The sequence below is a fragment of the Lynx canadensis genome, chromosome A3, assembly GCF_007474595.2.
Source record: "Lynx canadensis isolate LIC74 chromosome A3, mLynCan4.pri.v2, whole genome shotgun sequence".
In the NCBI taxonomy this organism is placed as follows: Eukaryota; Metazoa; Chordata; class Mammalia; order Carnivora; family Felidae; genus Lynx; species Lynx canadensis.
Window position 1 is genome coordinate 139,200,042 of NC_044305.1, and position 15,935 is coordinate 139,215,976.

Consider the following 15,935-nt stretch of genomic DNA (forward strand, 5'->3'; position numbering starts at 1 on the left):
ATCTGGGATTAAAACGCTGGGATTGGGATTCTGGTGAAGGAGGAAAGCCGTTACGACATCGGCGCAGAGAACCGCGTTTTGTGGCTAAGTGAACATGTCCTACTTCGCGGATGAGCTCAGCCTCACAGAGACCGATGGCCACGCGGGTGGTGTGGCCGCCTTAGCGCTTCCTGTCACCCAGCAGAACGGTGGGAGTGTGTCAGTGACAGGCAGAGTGTGGAAACAGAAGTAGCCGGTATCTGCGGGCAACAGAAGCCACTCCGGTCACTTTAAACGGAAGGGCCGTGCTTCCAAGGATGAGATGGTTTCCCCGATGGCCGCGTCGGAGGCGGCGGCTGGAGTGGATGAGCCTCGCGCCCCCGGCTCAGCCCCAGGATGCTCGGGGTGGTCCGGAGCTCGCAGCTGCCCACACGTGCCCCCGCAGCACCCGGAGGCACGTGCACAGTGCCGGCTCGGTAAGTGGGAGCGGGGCCGACGGGGCCAAGGGACAGCTCGTGATGGTGAGCGAGGCCTGGCTTGCGCCCGGCATCGCTCAGTCCTCGTGGTTTTCAGAAGACGGTCGTGTGTTACGATCAGTACAGACTCGGAAAACTTCAGACATGGTCCTCAGTGGAATCCAACCGGCTGGGCATTAACTAGCTCGTTTGGGCCATTTTCAGAACAAACTGATTTCTAGACATTCCACATTTGAACTTGGGTTTTTCACGTACCCTTTTCTCTTTTCCCCAGCGAATTAGTTCTCACCGTGGCCGCTCCCCAGGCTCCCAGCCGAGCTCCGTCCCTGAGCGCCTGTGAGCAAGGAGCTGTCGGTTCAGCGGGGAAAGCAGATTGCCGCGAACAGATAAAGCACTTAGCGGGGTGCTGACCCCAGGATGTTGAGCTGGCTTCCTTCTAACACGGAGAACCGAAAGAAGGTTCTAGCTAATTAGCACCAGTGACCACCGAGGCTCCTTCTGGAGCTACGGGGGCTTCTCCACAATTAAGCAGCTGAAAACGGTCCCCGTCCGGCAGCCCGGACTTGTGTTTCTGTCGACCTCTACACGTGTGTGACTGTGAATCCGAGGTGAAGCAGCGACTGTGAAGAAATACCTGAAACGTTTAATCTGGTGAGTAAATAGATCATAGGAGACATGTGCTCAGGTTAAATTATATGTATCTTCTCTTTGATTGTGAAGGTACCGGGGCCCTTAGTCAGGATTAGCTTGGGAACCACTTTACACAAGAATACTTTGTGCTTGAAGAAAAAAATTCTACCTTTTAGAATGCAATTGGGAAAAATCAGTTTACGTGCCCACGTAAAGAAGGACGTTTGTGAGCCATTTACCTGGTTATGGAGTGGTTTTCTTAAAAGCTGGTTTACAGCCATATTTGTAACTATTTTTTCTTTGATGAGATGTTTTTCTGTAATGTCATTTGAGAGTGTCCGTGAAGGCTGGCCGTATTGATGAAAGACCCTGCACACAAACAAGGAAATCCGTGTGGTTGTAACTCTGGCACAGATGGAAAGAAATACCCTTCCTTCCTCCACTCCTGGAACCGAAATGCCTTTGTGAGAAGTCTCCAAGGTCCAAGGGTGACGTAGTTAACCTTTAACGGAGGCAGCATCCGGAACGGATGCTCTCGGTGTTCTCGGTGTTCCTGCAGACGAAGAGCGTCCCAGGTGGGACCTGACTGAGTTGAAGGAGGGCGTTTTACGGGTGAGGGAGGTTCTGTATGGGTGCATCGGGGGACGGATGAGGAAGCTGCTAAGGGCTTGAGGCCCAGGGATAAGGGCCAGAGATCCCACCCCACTGCCGCTCCCCTGGCCGCTTCCCGCCTGGGTCTGGCAGGCCTGGAATGATCCCCACACCAGTAACCACGGTATCAGGGCCCCTCTCCGTGCCTCCAGCCTGGCCCCATCCTTCTTCTCATTCTGCAGTTAGTACTGTCCCCTCCGGGACACCTTCCCGACTTCCCGACTCCTTCTCCCCCGTCCCTGTGCCACCTGTAAGACGGGGCACCTGGCTGCCACAGTACTCACCAGCTCAGGCCGTGAGGATCTTCCGGGGTCAGGCACATAGGTCCTGGGCACCTGAGGGTGAGAACCTGAGATTGCGTCGAGATCGGAGACACTCAGCCAAATGGTTAGTGGGTAACAGGCCTGTAACGCATGTGAGCAAAGTCAGGGATGTTTCTGGAAGGACAGAGAACAGCACAGATGTGGGTCATCTACTCCAAATCGCCACAGTAAAGTCTCCTTGCCTCTAACAGTGTGTTTTTCAAGTTCTTTCACCAGAATCACTCGTACATTGTATTGACACGTCTGTTTGCTGAGCATTGAAACATGAAATAAAAAACGTTGTAGGTGATTGGATAGAAACACAGGCTATTGACGTCCTTGTACGTTTGGGGTCAGCAGGGTCCCTGGACCCTGTCATGGGGAACTTCTCACAGCAAGTTTGGTGTCATAACACATCCTGCGGGCATCCGGCAAGGTCAGCTGTCCGGGTGGGCATCTGGCAAGGTCAGCTGTCCGGTGGGTGATACACCAAGTTGTTAGTATGGAAGCAGGTCTAACTGGTGACGAGATTCACATGCATTTGTGGGGCGTTTTCACCTCAGCACCATAACTGCTCTGAGTTTTGTCGATCTCGTTTATTGGCACTTCTTCCATAGCGTCTTTTTCCTGTTTTGATGGGCAAGAGGTTGGTTGCTGTTAAAATGGAGCCAAAAGCATCTTTCCTAAGGTTTTCATTAAACTCGCAACATACGGTATGAAGTGTCTACAAGTTAAAATTACACAAAACCAGTTTCCTTCGGTGCTGATTTTACTTTGAGAAGAGAGCTCACCCCCATTTTACTTTCGTGGGGGTGACCCCTCGTGGGGTTGTGAGCGAGGTACCCCAGTAACCAGCTGTGAGGAGCATAGAGCGGTTAGCCCTCCGTCCACGCGGCCTCTCAAATCAAGTGCTAGTCACGCTACGTAAAATACCTTGGAGCCAAACTCTGCCTCTAAATTAAAACGGAAATTTCACAGGTGTGGCAAAATTTTGGCAACGTATGTTCTTGTAGGTTAGGAACCGATCGATTTTACTTGATTAAAATGGTGACGTCTCCAAAATGTATCTGGGGGCCCTGGTCCAGACCCCGCAGCGGGCGCCTGGACCGAGGCATCGCCAGCAGCACGTACACGCGTGACGGGGGTCGTGTGTCCCCTTAGCCCTCGCTCCCTGTGGAGAAAACAAAATAGCAACACAAGTCTCCTGGGCCCCCCGGGAGACTTGAGTGTGGTAAGGGCCGTGCCCACCCCGTAGTCAGCGCACATCAGGTGCTCAAGCAATGAGGGCGACGGCTCTCTCGTCCGGGCTCCCCTTCCCACGTTCGGCAGCCACCAGGGGCTCTCTGTCTCTGTGCCTCTGTCTTTATCACTCTGTCTCCATGTCTCTCTCTGTCTCTGTCTCTCTCTGTCTCTCCCCGTCTCTGTGTGTCTCTCCCCGTCTGTGTCTCTCTTCCCTCCTACCATCGTCTCTCCCACAAGAAGGTGCCCAGCAGCCCGTCAGGTAGTCAAGTCTCTGTCCCTGGCGTTGAACGTCTGAACTCTCTCCTCTGGATCAGAATCAAAAGTGCTGCCCTCTGGGACAGGCGGACAGGGCAGGCGGTAACACGGGGGGCACAGCTGTCCCCTGGACTCCTGCGTGGTTGTAGGAACAGGGACAGCCCACACCCCACAAGCGTTCCACGGAAGAGGCCAGATTTTCTCTTTTTTTTTCCCCAAGATAAGTAAAACGTACATATTTTTATGACAGTTCCATCGGGGAAGGGGAGACCTGGGTGTGGGGGGACCCGGGTGGAGGTGCCGGGAGACCCGGGTGCGGGCAGCCTCCCTGCCGTGGGCCTCCAGCCGGCACCTGGGCTCTGAGGACCTCCGAAACGGAGGGTCAGGTGCGGTTAGAACCAAACACCCACCGTCCTTTGGTTTCCCTGTGTTGTTTTTCCCGGCCGGTTCCAAAGCCCGAGCTCACACCGGGGGCTGCGGTCAGGCTCGTGTCAGGGCCAGAGCTCCCGCGGTCACTGCCGTCCCAGACCCGCCACACGGTCGTTCCTGAGCCTCGCCCTGCCCCGTCCTCCAGCGTGCACCTGTGCTGTCTGCTTGCCCCATTCCAGGCCCTGGCAGGTGGACGGAAGGAGGGGCCCCGCTGTCCCCACGGCCGTCGAGAGACTCCAGTCCCGCCGCCTGGGCCCCACGGAGGACATTTAGAGGGAATCACATATGTGTCCATCAGGTGTCCCTTCAGGTGTGCCTCAGCCTGTAGACTTTGTGGCTCCATCGGGCGTTCACCCGAGTTTTCCTGGATGTTTGTCTGTTTCTTGACAAAGCCAGGATTGTGCAGTGATGCCTCTTACAGCTTTTCTTTACTTCGATTCTTAAATTCCCCGGAATTCCCTGAAGGTCTGTGTTGCTCTGGGGCGGCGGGGGCGGGGTGTCACTAACGCTGGCCCTGATTCTCCCCCCACTGGCCCGGCTTCAATCAGAGCTTCCCTGATTTTATCAGTTTTTTCATGAGGCCACTGAGTAAGAATTCGTTACAAATTAATGAAGCTTTGCTGAAGACAGTTAATCAAAACTTAGAAATCATCAACGAAGGTAAGAGAGCTGCCTGGCAGGGGAGTACGTGACCTGCATCGTCTCTGGGGTTCTGGCAGCGGCTGGGAGAGGAGAGCAGCAGCAGGGGTCTGACCCAAGGACACCTGCCAGAGAAGGTGTGACGTCACCGTGACCGGCCAGGGAAGGAGCAGGTGCCCCTGCAGTTCCCGCCTGTGTGACCCAGAAGCACGAGGCTGTGGGCTGAGGTCGAGCGGAGGAGACGGGGGCGGGAGAGGGTCTGCAGGGGCTCTGACTTTCTCTCGTGTGTGCACGTTAACGGCCGCTCGTGAAACCCTGCTCGTCTGTTGGCCGAGCGAACACGTCCTGTGCTTGTGTCGATCCCGTGACTGAACAGAAACCCGAGGACGTAAGCCCGGCACACACGGGCACGTGTGTAATGTAAGACGGCGATGTGAGGGTCTGGAATTAGTTGGGGGAGGATTTGAGTCTCGAATGCATTTTACATCACCCCATGTAACCAGCTACGACTGCTAACCTGAGCTTACGAAAGGGTTTGCAATCACTGAACGTTACCACTCCTGATTAAGGCGATTAAACTGTGTAGCTGATGCGAGTCTTGGAATCACAGGGTCACATCATTGTGCCCCTTCTGTGGGATTTAATTAAAGGGGGGGTCCTCACAACTAGTAAGATTGGTGTATCTCCTGGAACAGATGGGGAAACACGGACGTTCGGCAGTGGAAACCGCTAGCCGTGGGTGTGGCGCTGTGTCCCAGGCGGGCCAGCTCACAAGACCGTCCTGTCCTGGGAGACCTGCGGCGGGTTGGCGGGCAGGGGTGACGCTGTCACAGTGTGTGGCGGGGAGATGCCTGGGGGTCCATCCCCAGGCCGAGCAGAGCAGTCAGGCCGCCTGGAGAATCCGGGACACGTCAGCGCTGCCGGAAAGTACGACGTGAGGCCAGGGGCTCAGTGTCAGGGGGGCCTGGCCGCGGCTCCCCCGTCGTGGGGAAACCACTGACTTCTGTCGTGTTCTCAGCGAGAGTCGGCTTGAGTGCACTTGCCCCAGCGTGAGACCCGGGATGCGGCTGTGGTCCGGGTTTACTGCGGATGAGCAAGCTCGTGAGGAAGTGTGAGCATGAGGAAGTGTGAGCGGGGCCGACGCCGGCCAAGTCCCTCCACCCCTGGGCGGCCGTGCGCTTACGAAGCCGAAGCCACACACACAGAGAAGCTAGAGGCTGGCAGGACTGGATGGAGGGGAGAACCAGGCCCCAGGACGAGCGAAGCAGCCGTCAGAGTGCCATCTGGGCTCCAGCGGTGCGGACGGTGCGGGTCCCCGGCAGGAGCGTCTGTAAGAATGAAGTGCCCTCAGTAAGGACGCTGTGGATTCACAGAGAAGGGCTTTCGTTTGGTTACACTTTCTCCAAAGAGGACCAGACTTGTGTGCATTTTTCACGAGATGTGAGCATCGCCCTGGGGTGTTGCCAGAAATGAAGGAGTAGGTCTCTTGGAAGGATTCTTGCAGGTTCCAATTTGGGGAGAACTATACTTCGCACGTAAGATGCCTGTATTCAGAAGGCTATTGTGATGAGGCACTTTCAGAAAATGTGTTCTTGGTGTTATTTTGAGAGTCAGAGTGTTATGGTCTGAACTGTGTCCCCTCACGATGTACACGCCAAGTCCTGACCCCAGGAAGCATTGGGGGCCTTTACAGAGACGATTCTGTTAGAACGGGGCTGCTGGGGTGGCCTCTTCTCCGGTAGGACCATGTCCTTATGAGGCCACACGCACACAGGGACGTGATTTGTCACTTGTCAAGGTTGTTGACCAAACTCACCAGAGCAGACTCCTGACACTCCTTCTAAACCGAGGGAGCTGCTGGAGGCAGAAGCTTCTAGAAAGCAGAAGCATCCTGTGCAATGGGCACCTGCAGGTGTAAACACAGGTGCACCCCAGTATGTTCCACTTAGACTTTCTGGAAAATTCCTTCTCTTTGTTGACCTATTAGCTTGCTCCTATGAGACAGAAATTATTTTAAATCATGAAATCTAATAAATGTTGACCCAGTGATAAAATAAAAGGGCAAGGATCACAGAAAATCGTAACCCCCACCATCTGACGAGTCCATGGCAGGGCTGAGAGATGGGGGTGGAGGGCGCGTCGTGGAGGGAAAGAATGTACCCGAACGGGCCAGTTCCACAAAGATTTGATGGTTATCTGCTGTGAAGATTGGAAGCTACGGGTCCATTATAAAATGTATATACTTGACTCAGAAAAAAAGCAACAGCTTTATTGTGTAACACTTAGCTAGTAATTTAAATTGGTTAAATGCATTGCTCGTGCATTAGTGATAAAGTTAGGCTAAATTACAATCTTCAATTTTTTGCTGATGTTTTCATTGCTTGATGATATATGGAAAATTACAGATCTACCAAAGTTTTAATTCATCTTTGTTTTTTCTTGTCAGCCTCTGGAGACAGGAAAGAACGGTAAAATGAAATTCAACCAGTACATTAAAAAGACAGACTTTCAGAAAGCTTACCACTAATTCAGTTGCAATTTTGTAGAAAAAAACAAACAATAAAAGATTACAAAGCCCATATTGATTCATAATAGGCTGTATGGTATTTTATATTCGTAAAGTCTTTTATCTATTATAAAGTACTTTTGAACATTAAAAAAAATAAAAACGGGGGCGCCTGGGTGGCTCAGTCAGTCAAGCATCCAACTTCGGCTCAGGTCATGATCTCACGGTTCGTGGGTTCGAGCCCCGTGTCAGGCTCTGTACTAACAGCTCAGAGCCTGGAGCCTGCTTCCGATTCTGTGTCTCCCTCCCTCTCTGCCCCTAACCCACTCACATTCTGTCTCTGTCTCTCTCAAAAATAAACATTAAAAAAAATATAAAGTACTTTTGAAGATAAACTTTTTGAAATTTTAGAATAGTTTTACATTTACAGAAAAATTTCAGACAGTCTAGTGAGTTCTGTGTATCCAACACCCAGATCTGACAGCATCTTACATTAATGTTGTGCATGCATGACAATTCATGAACCAGTATTGGTGATTATTATGGGCTAAAATCCATATTTTATTCGGATTTCTTTAGTTGTTACCTGAAGTCCTGTTTGGTTGAGAATAGCGCCTTGCTCCTGCTTGTGGTGTCTCCTGGGATGTTCTGGGTGTGACAGCCTCTCAGACCTCTTCCTTTTCCTCACCTTGACATTTCTTTTTTTTGTTTTTAAACGTTTAATTTTTTTTTTAATTTTTTTTTTTTCAACGTTTATTTATTTTTGGGACAGAGAGAGACAGAGCATGAACGGGGGAGGGGCAGAGAGAGAGGGAGACACAGAATCAGAAACAGGCTCCAGGCTCTGAGCCATCAGGCCAGAGCCCGACGCGGGGCTCAAACTCCCGGACTGCGAGATCGTGACCTGGCTGAAGTCGGACGCTTAACCGACTGCGCCACCCAGGCGCCCCTAAATGTTTAATTTTTTGAGACAGAGAGAGAGCATGAACGGGGGAGGGTCAGAGAGAGAGAGGGAGGCACAGAATCCGAAGCAGGCCCCAGGCTCTGAGCCGTCAGCACAGAGCCCGACGCGGGGCTCGAACTCACGGACCGCGAGGTCATGACCTGAGCCGAAGTCGGACGCTTAACCGACTGAGCCACCCAGGCGCCCCTCACCTTGACATTTCTGAGAACTTGCGGGGAATTTGATATAATGTCCCCAGTTAGGACTTTTCTTGTCCGCGTGGTTCCTTGAGGATGGCAGGTTTTGTGGGAGGCCCCGGAGGGAGGCGTCCCTTCAGCCGTGTCATGGGTCTGTGCTGCCAGCCAGACTTGTGCTGCTGCTGTGACCTTGCTCACCTGGGTGACGTGCACCTGTTGGTCTCCCACTGTGACCAGCACCCCCAACAACCTCCCCCCCCCCCCCGTCCTGGTCACATGGAGTCATGCTGCACAGTATTATCATTTCATCAAAAAATTACCAGTCTTTCAAAGTCACAGGATCAGATGACTAAGAGAAAAAAAAGAAACTGACGTACAGATGGAGTTGTCAGATTCAGCAGATGAAACGGGGCATGGGCACTTAGCTCTGGCGCATTTCTTTTTTTTTTTTTTTAATTTTTTTAATGTTTTTATTTATTTTTGAAGGAGAGAGAGACAGAGCATGAGCAAGGGAGGAGCAGAGAAAGAGGGAGACATAGAATGTGAAGCAGGCTCCAGGCTCTAAGCCGTCAGCACAGAGCCCGACGCGGGGCTCGAACTCACAAACTGTGAGATCATGACCTGAGCCGAAGTCAGACGCTCAACCGACTGAGCCACCCAGGTGCCCCTACACTTCTTTCTTAGTAATTGATAGAACAACTAGAAAAAAGTCCAGTGGGGATATTGAACATTGAACAATGCTATCAACTAACACAACTCAATTTGCTTTTAATTTTTTTAAATGTTTATTTTTGAGAGAGACAGAGACAGAGTGTGAACAGGGGAGGGGCAGAGAGAGGGAGACACAGAAACAGGCTTCAGGCTCTGAGCTATCAGCCCACAGCCCAACGCAGGGCTGGAACTCACAAGCCATGAGATCATGACCTGAGCCGAAGTCGGATGCTCAACTGACTGAGCCGCCCAGGTGCCCCTAGCTCTGGTGCATTTCTAATTGTCTGTGCAAATATACGTTGAGATAACAGTGTATGCTGTTCATCTATAATAAATGATAAGTATACAGATTTTATATCTCTTTCTTTAGTTATAATTGCCCTGATAATTTGGTTTTCCTTCACATTTTCTTACTTGCAGAATCTGCTTGTAAAATTCCTACAGTTACTGTTTGTGTCCATTGCATTGGGACAGCTGCTACAGGGGTCACCGGCAGCATTTTTTGTTGTCTGTCCCCCGAACGTCACTTCTGAGAAGACATGCCGAGCCGGCAGCCGTAACGACTCTGAGAACAGCCTGCCAAGTCCATGTGGGAACGCAAGCCCGTCTTCCAGGGCTCTTTCTGTTTCCAGAATTATGTCCTCACTGTGACCGGTGACTTACAAAAACGTTGTCCCCTACAGACGAGGGAGCCGCCATCGAGCTAGGTCCCCTCCTTGTCCAACAGCGCACCTGTCGATTCCACCGAGGCCCGCCCAGGGAGCACCCGCTAACACCGTGTAAAGGAGCCGAAGTCGCCACGGGAGGAGATGCGCTCTGGGAGACCGTGTGGCCAGCGCCGTAGAAAGTACCCGCTTGAAGGCGGACGTTCTTTTCCCGCTCGCCGGTCACGGCACATTTCAGACGTCCTCGATCGCGTGGAGTGCCTTTCCACCGGCTCTTCTCCAACGAGGGGCTTTCAGCGGCAGGGCCTCGTGACACTGCTCTCTGTCCACCTTGCACAGTCCCGTTGCTAAAGCAGTAACAGGAAGTGTGAGCAAAGTGAGTCTGTTTCACTCACAAGGTTATTTAAAAAGCCAACCAGAATTTCTGGAGCCGAATCCTCACAATTATAGTTTCGTGGCCTCAACTGAGCCGAGGACACTCACAGCGCAGGGGAGCTGAGGGACTCCGAGTCCCAGCCGGCTACCACACCACTCAGTGATTTGCCCGTCTCCCCAGCGGACGTGCTGAGAGAACCGGGTCCAGGCCGTTACTGGCGAGTCCACGGCGAGGCCGCCAGGTGCTGACTGAGCCTCGGGGCAGGAACCAGCCTCCGGGCTCTGCTTCCCTTTTGAGAAACTTGTTTGCACCTTCACGACAACACCTGCGACATTTCCGTCGAAAACGATACATCTCTTCTCGTTAACTCCTAACTCATCAACGAGACTCTTTGGGAAAAATCTGCTATTGTTTCTGAAGGCTCATCTGCCTTCTAAACAAGCCGTTTTCATGAGAAAAACATGGCACAAAGGAAAATGCTCTGCGTATCGTGACTTTGGAGGCAGAATACTGACAGGTGGCAATGGGTTCAGTCGTTTGAGCTGGAAGACGTGTGATCGCAGTTTGGAAGGGCGCTGAAATCCCTGCAGCTGTTCTACCTCTTTGCTTGAATTCCTCATAATCAAACAGTTATTTGATCGCTTTCTCTGATGCTAGTGGAGGAAACCATGCTTGTCTTACACTTAGCTGCTGGTACGCGTGGTTTGTACGTAACTTTCCCCAATTTCCTTGGTGTTGAACAAACTGCTTACTGTAAAACTCTCCAACACCTGTTCTTCCTTAACAAACGCCCTTTGTTCATGAAAGTCACTGTGGAATGTATACCTGTGTATTTGCATCTTGGGGGTTCAAATGCACACAGGTAAAAATACATACCACCACCACCAGGAGGACTGAAGAGCCTCACTGTGACATCACAGGTCAGAAGGGCAGAGTGTCCTGCCAGGAAGGGGAAGCTGGTGGGACCTGGGGGCGTTCAGAGGACCGGTGATGGGCGTGTGGTCCCCGGAGCAGGGTGGACTCAGAAGGGCTACTGCTGATTGGCTGTGTCTACAGCATGGGCTGTCCCTGATTGGCTGTGTCTACAGCACGGGCTGTCCCTGATAGACTGGAATTTTATGAACATAGCTGGAATTTTCCTAAAACACGCAAGTCAAACCCACCAGAAAAGATAAATAGGTAAATGAAATGTCTGTTCTAGGGATACAAAATTCCAAGGACACGAAGGGCCTTTCACCTCTGAAAAGTCAATCAGACTTTGATCACTGTATTGACATAATGACATATCATCATCTCAAAATGCAAAGCAGCCTTTGAGCACTCATGATGGAAGCTGTGAATGATGGGGGAATAAAGCAGAAGTTTCTTAATCAGGGAAAGAGGATTTACACTATTACTTACAGAAAACTCTGTATTATGGAGGGGGTGTCCACGCAAATCACCTAGTTGTGTCTTTCGTAGCAAACATTTCACTGGACACTACATATAAAAGGGCATTTGAGACAAACACGGTCCAGGTGGGTGCTTACTGCATAGTGGGTCAACTTACAAAGGAATTTTTTTTATGTTTATTTATTTTTGAGAGAGAAAGAGACAGAGATTGTGAGTGGGGAGGGGCAGAGAGGGAGGGAGACACAGAATCAGCAGGCTCCAGGCTCTGAGCTGTCAGCACAGAGCCCGACGTGGGGCTCAAACCCACAACCACCAGATCATGACCTGAGCCGAAGTCGGACGCTCAACCGACTGAGCCACCCAGGCGCCCCTATAGTAACTTGATTTTAATAATGTGTGATAAATAAAATCTTGACGATCTGGATTAGGAGTGGGTGATCTTTCCAGTAAAAAGCTAACTATTCTCCCTTTGTGGTGACTTCAGGAAAGGGGTTTGGAGATTATGTTGCCGTAAGACCAGTGTTTTGCAACCTTGGGTGTGTGAGGCACAGGGAAATGGCTACACAGAACAAAACTGTGTCTATAATTGATTTAACAAGACAAGAGAGATAAAAATGGAAATGAAGCGAATAGCCCTTCCGTTCACCAAGTAGCTTAGACAGGAAAACCGAGTGATTCCTGATTTTTACTTTTCCCCTAAATCTCAAATCCAGATTCAGCAATGACCTGGTGGCCCCTGCCGTCAGGCTGGCTCTCAGCTCTGTGGGCTCAGCTCTGACTGGGAGGGGGGTTGGGGCACCACACGAGGCCCCGGCCCCTGCTCCAATCGCTTTTCTCCCCTCCAGTTCACTTCCACGTGGCCCAAAATTCAAATTCCTGAGAACCTATGTATGGTCCACAAACCTCCACTCCCTCCCTCCACGTTTTCCGGGTAACGGAGAGTGAGCACCTCTGTGCCCAGCTGCGGGCGAGTGGAGGCCTGTCCGCCCTCGAGCTGTGGTGACGCCCCTGGTCTGAAGCCCCCCACCCCCTCCACCTGGACCAGCGCCCACCCCCTCCCACACCTGTGCCCCTGCTTTCCGAGCACCTGGGGCAGACCGGGAATCTCCATGGTTTCTGGAGACTGAAAAGGAATCACACTGAATTTCTAGAAGGGAAAAAAATAAGTAACTGATGCGAAAACCTCACTGGTGGGAAGTAAAGCAGACTGAGCAAGGGAAGGAAGAATTAGGAAAAATCACAGCATGTGAGTTCACATCATTCAAACGGAAAGAAAATGAAAAAAAAAAAAGGAGCAAGGCCTAGATCCCTTGTGGAAGGAACAGTGTAAAAAACTCAAACGTATGGGTAAATTTGGAAGGAAACCGTATTTTAAAAAGGACAGAGATATATTTGAAAAAATATATATATATTGGATCATTGGCGGAAGATGACCCAAATTTATCCGAAACAGCAATCCACAGAGCCAGAAAGCACAGCAAACTGCAGGATAATCACAAAGAAAGTGCCCCCTCCCCCCTCTGAGTGACAATGCTGACAACCAAAGATTAAAAAAGCAGCCAGAGGAAGAAAGGGACCCTTCCGTACAGGGGACAGTGACATCACGGGGTCACAGAGTCCCGAAAAAAATGTCCCTGGAAAAAAAGACTGCCAAATTAAAAATATGTCTAGCAAAATTATCTTTTGAAGATGAAGGGTAAGTTAGGACATGGTATCATGAGTTAAAGCTGAACAAAGTCGCCCCTGGTGGGTCCTGCGTCAGAAACGCTGAGGAAGGGCTACGGGCTGAACAGGGGTTCCAGCAGAAGGAAACCAGAAGGGTGCACAGAAGTGACGACGAACACGGCAGACAGCAAATGTGGGAGAATAAGTGAAAACACTGATTTTCCTGTCTTCTCTTGAATTCCTCGAACCTTAATTGACTATTCAAAACAAAAATGACAACAAAATATGGTGAGTTTGTTTCATAACAAACTTGAAATTGAGGCCGGTGGCCAGCGGGGAAGGAGAGGATGTACGTGATGTGCAGCATCGTGAGGCCACCTCACAGAGAAGTGGGGGTCACACCAGGCTCTCCCCGAGACACGCAGGCGGCTATTGGGATTCTCAGGGGAACCGGCCAGCAGCCCAGCAGCCCACAGACATTACGGATGATCAACATTTTCTCACTTAAGTTGAAATAAAGCAGGAAAAGAAATGGAAGGAACGAGAAGAGAGGACAGGTCGCAAAGGGCCCCGTGTTCAGGGCGAGTGGGCTAAATGTCCTAACCGTGAAGCAGGCGCCGTCAGACTGGGGGCCAGCGGTCACAGCTGCATGGGGACAAGTGCCAGCTGTCCGTCGAGACTCCAGGAATAGGAAACCCGGGGTGGCTGCCCGACGGTCAATCAGAAGTGAAGACCGCGCATCCCGGACGGGAGCCGCGCGTGCTGGTCACGCAGCGTGTTCACCACGACCGCAACAACCTCAGGGGCACATGATTTAATTTTTTTTGAATGTTTTTATTTATATTTGAGACGGAGACAGAGCATGAGCAGGGGAGAGGCAGAGAGAGAGAGGGAGACACAGAATCCGAAGCAGGCTCCAGGCTCTGAGCTGTCAGCACAGAGACCGACATGGGGCTCGAACGCACAAATGGCGAGATCACGACCTGAGCCGAAGTCGGACGCTTAACCGACTGAGCCACCCAGGCACCCCAGGGGCACATGGTTTAAATCACAGAGCTCCACAGTGTACAGACTCAACGTTGCTGGGCCAAGGGAAGGAAGAGACAGCACTGTGGTAACCCTGGCGATTTTAACACACAGACCAAGCTTAATACAGATTGAAGTAATCTGAACAGTCAGCTTGTCCTAGTTGACATTGTACAAACCGTGCCCCAAACTTTAGAGACAGATGCTTTCATGTCAAGGGGAACCTTCACTGGGCCAGGTCATTAGCTGAGTTGTTTTTTAAAAGTCTCAGTAAATTTCAGTGTTGAAATCATGCAGAGTGACCAAAACAGAACTGATAGACTAAAGACAAAAAGTCATCTATAAATTTCCAAGTGTTTGGAAATTGGCAGGTTACTAAGCAACCCATTGGTTAAAAGAAATCATAAGAAAAATTAGACAATTACGAGTCGTAATGAAAACAGAACATTACCAGATTCGAGGGGAGACAATTGGAACTGTATTTAGAGGAAACTGTCACTTCGAATGCCAGTTTTAGACAGGAATAGAAGTAGGAAGTCAGTGACCCAGTGACCTAGGAAGAAGATCAATAAAATCAGTGCACACGTCGGGAAATAATCAAGATAGCAACAGTAGTAAGTGGAATGGGAAACTGAGGCACAGGGATGAGCCATCACGTGTGCTGGAAGGATCAGTAAATCAAGGAGCCTCGAGGTCAATTGATTAAGAGACCCGGATCGCCGAAGCCAGCCATCACGCAGGAGCATGCCGAGGTCCCGGAGACACTGAAGTTATAACACGGGGGCATGATAACAGCCATCTAGTGAGATAAACTCGTTAAAAACCATGTTTACCCGACTGATGGACAACAGAGTCAAATCGGTGTAGCCTGAAAATTGAATCTGTAACGAAAGCCTTCCCACAAGGAGAGCCCCGCGTGTGGGCTGCAATGGAATGTCTGGTGCCGAGGCCTCGTCGGGGCACCCGGCCGGACACCTGCTTGACATCGTCAATCTGGGCAGGAGGTGGTCACCCCTGGCGGGGGCGGGGTTTTCATTATGACCAATTGAATCTTTATCACATGTGTGCTTTTGCCCTTTCGTCTTGATTCCATTGGGATAATTTTATTTTTAACCCTTCAGTTTGTCAAGGCAATGAATTACGTAATAGGTTGTTCGTTTCTTGCATATGTTCTGCATTCGTGGGATAAATGTTACTTATTCAAGATGGATTTGTGTCTCTTTGTAGAGACTTGTATGTATGATTTGCCAATATTTTATTTAATATATATGTATATAATTATTCTTTTATTCCACCTTTTAAAAACAAACTTATTATGGTTTTTAACAAAAGCCTAATGAAACTCAGCAACATCTTACTTTGTTGTTAACCTTGTTAACCTCTGTACTCAGGTGGTGGTGTCGGATTTCTTTCAGGTTGAAATGGTCTTTTGGAATTTTTTTTTAGATGTGGGTTTAAAGCTCATAATCCTCCGTTGTCTGTAAACAATATTTTGTTTTATCCTTACATTTTAACGTAACTTATTGTTATGGAAATGATAGATACACATGTGGAGGAGGCTATGTGGGAACGTAATGAACTCGAAGTCTTAGGTCACCTGGCTACCGTGTGTCAGCTCCCGGCACAGATGACCTTCCCCAGCTCCCTCTCTGCACGAATGAATTGTCCATTTCTTACCATTTGAGTATTTTGATTGTTCTTTTCACTGTAACCAATGAGGCTGCAATGAAATCTTTGTACTCTTTCCTTATGCAATTGTGCTAACGTTGCTAAGGGGTATTTCTGTACACAGCTCTATATATTTCCATGTTTCTCTGGAAGACTTGTAAACGTTTTCAGAACATGCTGACA